Source organism: Fomitiporia mediterranea (assembly GCF_000271605.1).
Source record: "Fomitiporia mediterranea MF3/22 unplaced genomic scaffold FOMMEscaffold_13, whole genome shotgun sequence".
Taxonomy (NCBI): Eukaryota; Fungi; Basidiomycota; class Agaricomycetes; order Hymenochaetales; family Hymenochaetaceae; genus Fomitiporia; species Fomitiporia mediterranea.
Window position 1 is genome coordinate 1,095,633 of NW_006760398.1, and position 7,410 is coordinate 1,103,042.

The following is a 7,410-nucleotide window of genomic DNA, read 5'->3' on the forward strand; positions in this document are numbered from 1 at the left end:
TTGGTTCCAAGTCTTGAGTTAAGCTTTTCCAAACTTAGTTACTGTATTTTATAATTCCTAACAGTCTACTTACAACTACTAATCTAGTAAGACAGTAGGGGTAGTAGTTGACTCAGAAGAGTTTATGTTTACACTACAAAGGAGTTAACACTAAACTAAAAGGGGTAATAAATAGAAGAAGGGTGGTAAAAGTTTAAAAGGGTTTAGAAAGCTTAAAATTTAAAAATGTAAAAGGGTTAGGACAAAGAGAAGAGATTGACACAATAGTGAGTACTAATACCTGAAACATAAGACAGTTGTAGGATAGTAATAAGTAGTCTTAATCTGATGTTAGTAACAGTATAAAGGGGACCTAAAGGCTCAGTAAGAGGACCCAGGCTACAACTATTCTACACAATAGAAATATAGAATGTAAGTACTAGAATATAGTCAGAACTCATAAAACAGACAGAAAGAGAGAGTAAGACAAGTGTAGAGTATATAGAGTAAGTCTAAGAGTACAGGACTATGTAAGAAAACTTACTGTTCCTTACAAGAGAATTCTAATTACTCTTAGTTCACTCAACTACTAACTAGGATAACCTAGTACTCAAGTAAGGGGTTAGGGGAAAAGAATCCCCTTTACCTAGTGATTAATACTGTCTTTTATAGAGTAGTATATGTGTAAATACATAAGAAGGAAGTGTAACTAACTACAATAAGAATATATGTGCTTGTAGGTCCTACTGTACAATGATCTGACACAATCAGTAATGTAGTAATAATAAAATACAAACTAGTAAATCAAATCCTTACACTTACCCTCTAGCATTTAGTCCTAAATACTAAAAATCAGTAAAAAAGATAGTGAACTTACTTAAAAGTAACAGTTAGTAACAAGTAAATAATGAAATACCTTACTCATACATATGGGAAACATTCTTGTAATGTATTACTACCTCTCTGAACTGATCCAAAGTCAATCTAGTAAGTATTGAGACAGTAATAGTGTTCTAGACAGTGAGTAGTATAGTTCTGAACTATGTAAAGCTAGATAAAACATTAATAGAATTAAACATAGTCAATATTACTATATAGTCAATTAGTAGAAAATTTGCCTCTTAATTGTTACTATTAATACAATACTTTTTGAAGAGAATTGGTAGAGTTTCTAGAGAGATATAGTGTTTCAGCTCTTAAGTATTCTGAGACACACAGTGTAAATCAACATGTACAGAAGTGGAAATTCTGGCAGTATAGTAATTACAAATATTCTCTTCTCCTGTGTCTTCAGGAAGTGTGGAGGTAAATCCCTGATTAACAAAGCTATAACCTTCTTCCTTAATAGAATGTATTAGTGTTGTAGCTTCTAACTAACCTTGTGTGTTTCTCTACTTCTGTAGAATAGTAATGTAATAATAGGTAGTAGAGATGTATTCCAAAATTCCTCTACTATATCCTTGATTTTTCTAATAGACTAGTTTCTGCAAATGTAGTGCCTTGTACTTGTATTGGTAGAATGTGTCCAAATGTGTACTCTTTTGTGTGTAATAACTAACTGTAATACAAAACTGGATATTCTGTTAAGCTTGATGTTCAAATACTAATTGTAGAGTACAACCTAGAGTGTAATATTCATCCTTGAATGAAAATATTGTCTTGAATTTAATGAGATCATAAGGTATGAGTGTAATATTACTAGATATATAAGTATATGTATAGTATCTTAGTGTACAATGTACTTCCTACTATAGTTTCATACTGTTTCCTTGTATCTCAACTTGTTTGTACCTTTGTAAGTTGACTGATTCGATTCCTGAATTGTCTAAGTATACTTTTAATGTCTCATAGTGTAATGTTCTATCACAAAATGTCCAATTAGTGTTCTCTACTTTCCTGAGTACTGTAACTGTCTGTATACTACATTGTTCCATGTATGTCTCAATGAAATGTCCTGTCTGTATACACAGTAGTACTGCCTGAAGTCCTGAGTGTATACTGTCAATTCTCTGTTCATTTGGCAAATCCATGTGTGGATTAATGTGTTCTAACACTAACTTCCTGTCTCTCTGTATTCTTGTCCTTATACTAATGTATTCCTTCCTTATGTACCTATCATGTGTCCTGTTTCCTATAGTACTAATACTGTCTGGTCCTGTAAAGTCCTTCACAAGATTGTTCTGTAGCAATTCAAGTAAGAAAAATGTATGTTTAAACATGTAGATTGTATGCTTAAAGGGAATATACACAATGTAATGTGTGTGCCTCTCACCCTCTCATTAAAATATGACTTCATTTTTAGTGTAAAACGTCTAGTATAGTCCTGAAACCTTTCTAGAGTGTCTGGAGAGGTCTTCTGTATGATTGTGTGCTTGAAACTGATTGTAACTATTCATTCCTAGAGTGAATTAAACTGTATCATTGTTTAATAGATGTTCTAGAGCTTTCTAATACTTAATATCTCTCTGTAGAATTGAAATATCATTCCTGTGTACTTGAATAGTCTGTTCAATCATTCCTAATTCACTATTGCTCTGATCTTTGCTAGCTGTATGCATATTACCTTCACTTTCCCTTGAAGTAGTGTAATAATCTGTTTGAGCAGATTGAGTGGATTGAGCAGATTCTCCAGGTTCTGAACCTGTTCTCTAGCTTAAAGTCACCCTCTAGGCTTCTGTACTTTGTTCCATACAATGTGTAATTGTTCCTAATCTCAGTAGTGTCTTACTATCATTATATTGTATAGATTGTAACTGTTTTACATTCTGTAGATTGTAATTGTCATCCTATAGCTTGAATACCTTGATTCTTACTATGTAATCTGAGTATATATGTGCTAGCACATTAACTTGTGTGCCTGTAGTATCCATAATACATCTGATAGAGTGTCCTGACTTTGTTCTACTGATTTCTGAACGTCTGAAGGTGTATTTCACTGATTTGTACCTTATGTTCTCCTAAAACTGTGTTCTGTACAATATATCCTTGTATTCTGATCTGGTTTTAGTGTTTGCCAACAGTTCTTCACTGTAAACTGAGTAGTTCTGTAGTATAACATTCAATTGTACCTTATAGAACATTGTTCTATGTGAATTCCTTCAATCATACTCATTATAGACTGTATCTTCAATCCTAAAGCTGGAAATGTCTGTTCTAATGTTGTAGAATTAATATGCCTGACTGACTAAACATTCTACTAGTCCTGAAAATGTCTGTAACAGTTATTTGCTTTTGAATACCTTCCTGTACTAAATAGAATCAACTGTGTATGTGTATGTCTGTGTCCTTCTATTACTGTCAATGTATCTCTATGTCTGATACTTATTCTGGAGCAGTATCATTGTATTCCTAATGTATATACACTTTTCCTTGTTCAATGTACTGATGTCTGTCTTTTAATGTATAATGTAGCCTTCTAACTTAATAGAATACCTGTCTGAATTGTTTAGATTGAAATATTTCTCAGTATCCAAGAGTAGTTGTATTTTATAGCCTAGTAATACTTGATAGATTGTTCTGCTTACACAGTTTACTATTTGCATCACCTTGTAAACCATAATACTATCTGGCTAGTTATATTCCAATTGTCTAACATTCTCAGGTCCTTTCCTAATGTCCTAGTACACATTCTTATTGTCTGTGAACAGCCTGTATTTCTTAAGAGTATTGTTTCGATTTATGGCTCTAAGAATTAGTAGTAGTGTCTCTAAAGTGTTTATATATGTATTGTCTTACACCTGTAGCATCTTAGATTCCTTGAAATAATGGTTGTATGTATGTTTCCTAGTCATTTCCATGTATCATACATATCTGTAAGGATACAAAATCGTTTCCATACTGTATACCTTCACACTCTCGAGTGTGAAATGTTATTGTATACTGTATACAATTGCTTGTGCCTCAATGTATGTATCTGGTGCTGTTTCATACAGTTCTGAACGTTTGCTGTACTATTCCTTAGTCCTGTAATACTATAAGGTCTTGAATATATTGAATTCACTCTGTCAAATACATAGTTTGCTTGCCTGAACTTGTATTCTGTTACAGAACTCTCTTGTTCCATTACTGAATCCTCAGTATTACCTTCATAAGGTATCCAAATCAATAAAACATGTAGAAAACTACTAGATATCTTGTAATCTATATTATAACTATTATTTAATATCAATTCTATGTAGTTCTTACTGTCCAAGTTGTCTGCTAGCTTATCTAAAGTAGTGTAATTGATACTGACATTACTAGATGATAAACTATTATTCTATACATTGTTCAATCTGATCATATTACAAGTAGGACAATTCCTGGCTAAGTGGTCATCTTGTTCACAAATGAAACATAGTCCTTTTACTCTCATTTCATCCAATTTTGATTAGGAACAATGCTTGGAACCTGTAGCATATGTCCTGTGATTGTTTTCTGTCTTACTTTCATACTAGTCATTGTTCCTTAATAGATAATACAATTGCCTAGCCTTTCCTTTAGCATTTGTACTGCTTGTATGTGTAGTATCCTGACTAGAGTCACTGTGATCAAAATCATCACTTTCACTATTCTGTAGAGTGAATTGATTGTTTCCTGAATTATTAGAACTGTCTGTATACAAATAATTACTCTGAGAATTATTACTGTGTCCTTATAAATGAAATTAATGTCTAGAATCTATGTACTATTTGATTCTTATAGATTCATTTGCTTTCTTAATGCTCTCAAGCCTATCCTTGAATTCTAAATAGTCTACAGTGTCTGGATTTAAGTAATCTAATCATAATTGCCTCTGGTACTTGGAATTCAATCTATACTATGCCTGTCTAGTTAATTCTTACTGAGAAATGTTTTCTAGATTTGTTACTTTCATCTCTAAGTCATACAAATAATTCTGAACATTCCTATTACCTTGTTTCAAAGTATTGAACTCTTTTCACAGTATTTCAGTAAAGTTAGAAGGGAAACAAAAGTCTATTAGTCCTCTAAAGAATTGAGCAAGTGTTCATCTATACTCATAGTTCACAATCTTTTACAAATAGAAATTCATTACTTTTCCCTTAATAAAATCTAGCATTATCTCTACTTAGCTCTTAGGGAAATGATAAAGTCCTGATTGTTTCATGTACTGATTGACTTTAATAACAAACTTTGTATACTTCTGTAAGTCTGGTTCACCTGAGTATACTGTAGGAGCTATTAGTTCTATACTACACATTTGTATCTTCAATTTGAGGAGTTCTTTGTTCTGTTTCTTCCTCAAGTGTTTCTTGTGCTTCTTAGTAGCTTCAGTATCACTCAAATCAATGTCTGATAGTTCAAATAAAGTATTACTTTGATTATTGTTATTAGATGAAGAGGAATCTGAATTATTACTGTCTGGATCTGATTCTAGGTTGAGATTTCCCTTTCTCTGTCTCCTAGAGCTTTGTATTACTCTGTATACATTGTTATTCTTTACTAGGCTCTCTGAAGGTCTTACTGATACACATATGCCTTTCTGAACAATATTTAATGCTTTGCTATGCTTGTGTCCATTGTTTGTTCTTAAACTATAGTTGGAGCTATTCTTATACTTACTATACTCAATATATAGCTTTGAACTGTATAGTTTGATGTGCTCTGAATCAATATTGTTCTCACTAATACTACTAGTGTATGCCTTGCCTAGGACTGCTTTCAATTGTAAAGTATTACTATAGGATTATGTTAACATTTATTTCAGATAAATGTGTCTAATGTCTTACTATGTACATATATGTGTCATACAATGCAAAACTGTCTCATTACAATGTGTTATTACACTGAGACATTAACTGAGACATATATTCAAGACATACAATATAGAATAGCATATATAATACTTTAATCTAAGGATGATGAAGCTCATACAATAAATTACAAACTACACAGTCAACCTGTATTAACACCTACACACTATGAGCAGAGTCTACTGAACCCCTACTTGTGTGACTTACTCTTAGGGAAACATTGCAACCTCAAAATGCTAACAGGTTATGAGCCTTACACTCCCTACTCATATCTACATTATTACTATGCTTTTATCTTACCCTCTACAAACACAATACTCTAAAATCATCATCTAAGTAATTATGATTCCTCCTCAGTAGTTATATGTATGACTATATGTACTACAATTGTCATCTCAAACACTTTAGTGTACTATACACTATAGTACAAGTGATTTGACATGCTCAATCATGTTATACTTGATAAGTAACATCAAACTACTCTATTTAACACTGAATCCACTTGATTCTACATGTATGATCCATTCTACTTGTCTACAAACCTTTGGTGCTCCCATCTGAGTATACTAAATACAAATTGTCTTGTCCTGAAGACTACAATTGCTTTATACAACAAGATATGCTATGATACTCATAACCAGAACATATTATCTATGAGGACCTAGACACACCTGTCTGAGCATCCTAAACATGTATTGATTTATTAAAATAACTTTGGACAGATTAGTTGCTTTAAATGTAATGAGTACCCAGCAATACTACATTCAAACACTGAACTACCTTAACCTACACTATGGAGATACATTATAATAATAACATCTTACATAACAAACAAACATTTGATATTATATTAATAATATAAATGATTAATACTATAAATGAAAGAATAATGCTAGCAAAGTATAATAACAATATAAAGAAATACTATTGCAAATGTACAATCAATCTAATAATGATTAGACAAACGAATAATACAAAAACAAGAGTATAAATGCTACTAAAGCATAATAACTCAAATATAAAAACAATTTATACTATCACAAATGTACAGTCACAATAAATAACATATATTTACCAAATACACATATATCACATAGATATACAAACATATACAATAAAATAATAAAATATATTACATAGATATACAAATATACAAATATACAAAGTAATAATAATGCATTTGAATGTATAAAACTATTACTCATTAAGTAAACACAAAGTTAAATACAAATACAATCAAGCAAACACATAATAACAATAAAAACAATAATAAACATATGAAACAATGTTGTAAACATTCTAAATATATAATAATAAATATTTATACTTATACAAAGTATTGAATTAAATCAAACCATAACACTACAAATGAAGAAACAATATAATAATGCATATATACATAATATTGACACTATAAACTATACAGACAAATACATATCTTATACCTTGCAAAATTACTATCACAATACAAAAATCAAACAAACAATAGTTACAAAACACTGTAACAATATAATGTATCAATAAGATATACATGATAACAAAGTATTACTGCCTTTTTCATAAGTATTGTCACACTTGATGATTCATTATTTTTGTCACAAAAGTAAACAAAACAAAAAATAGCTATTTCTCACTGAATTCTGTACAGAATTCAGTGATTATTTGATGTAAATTCATG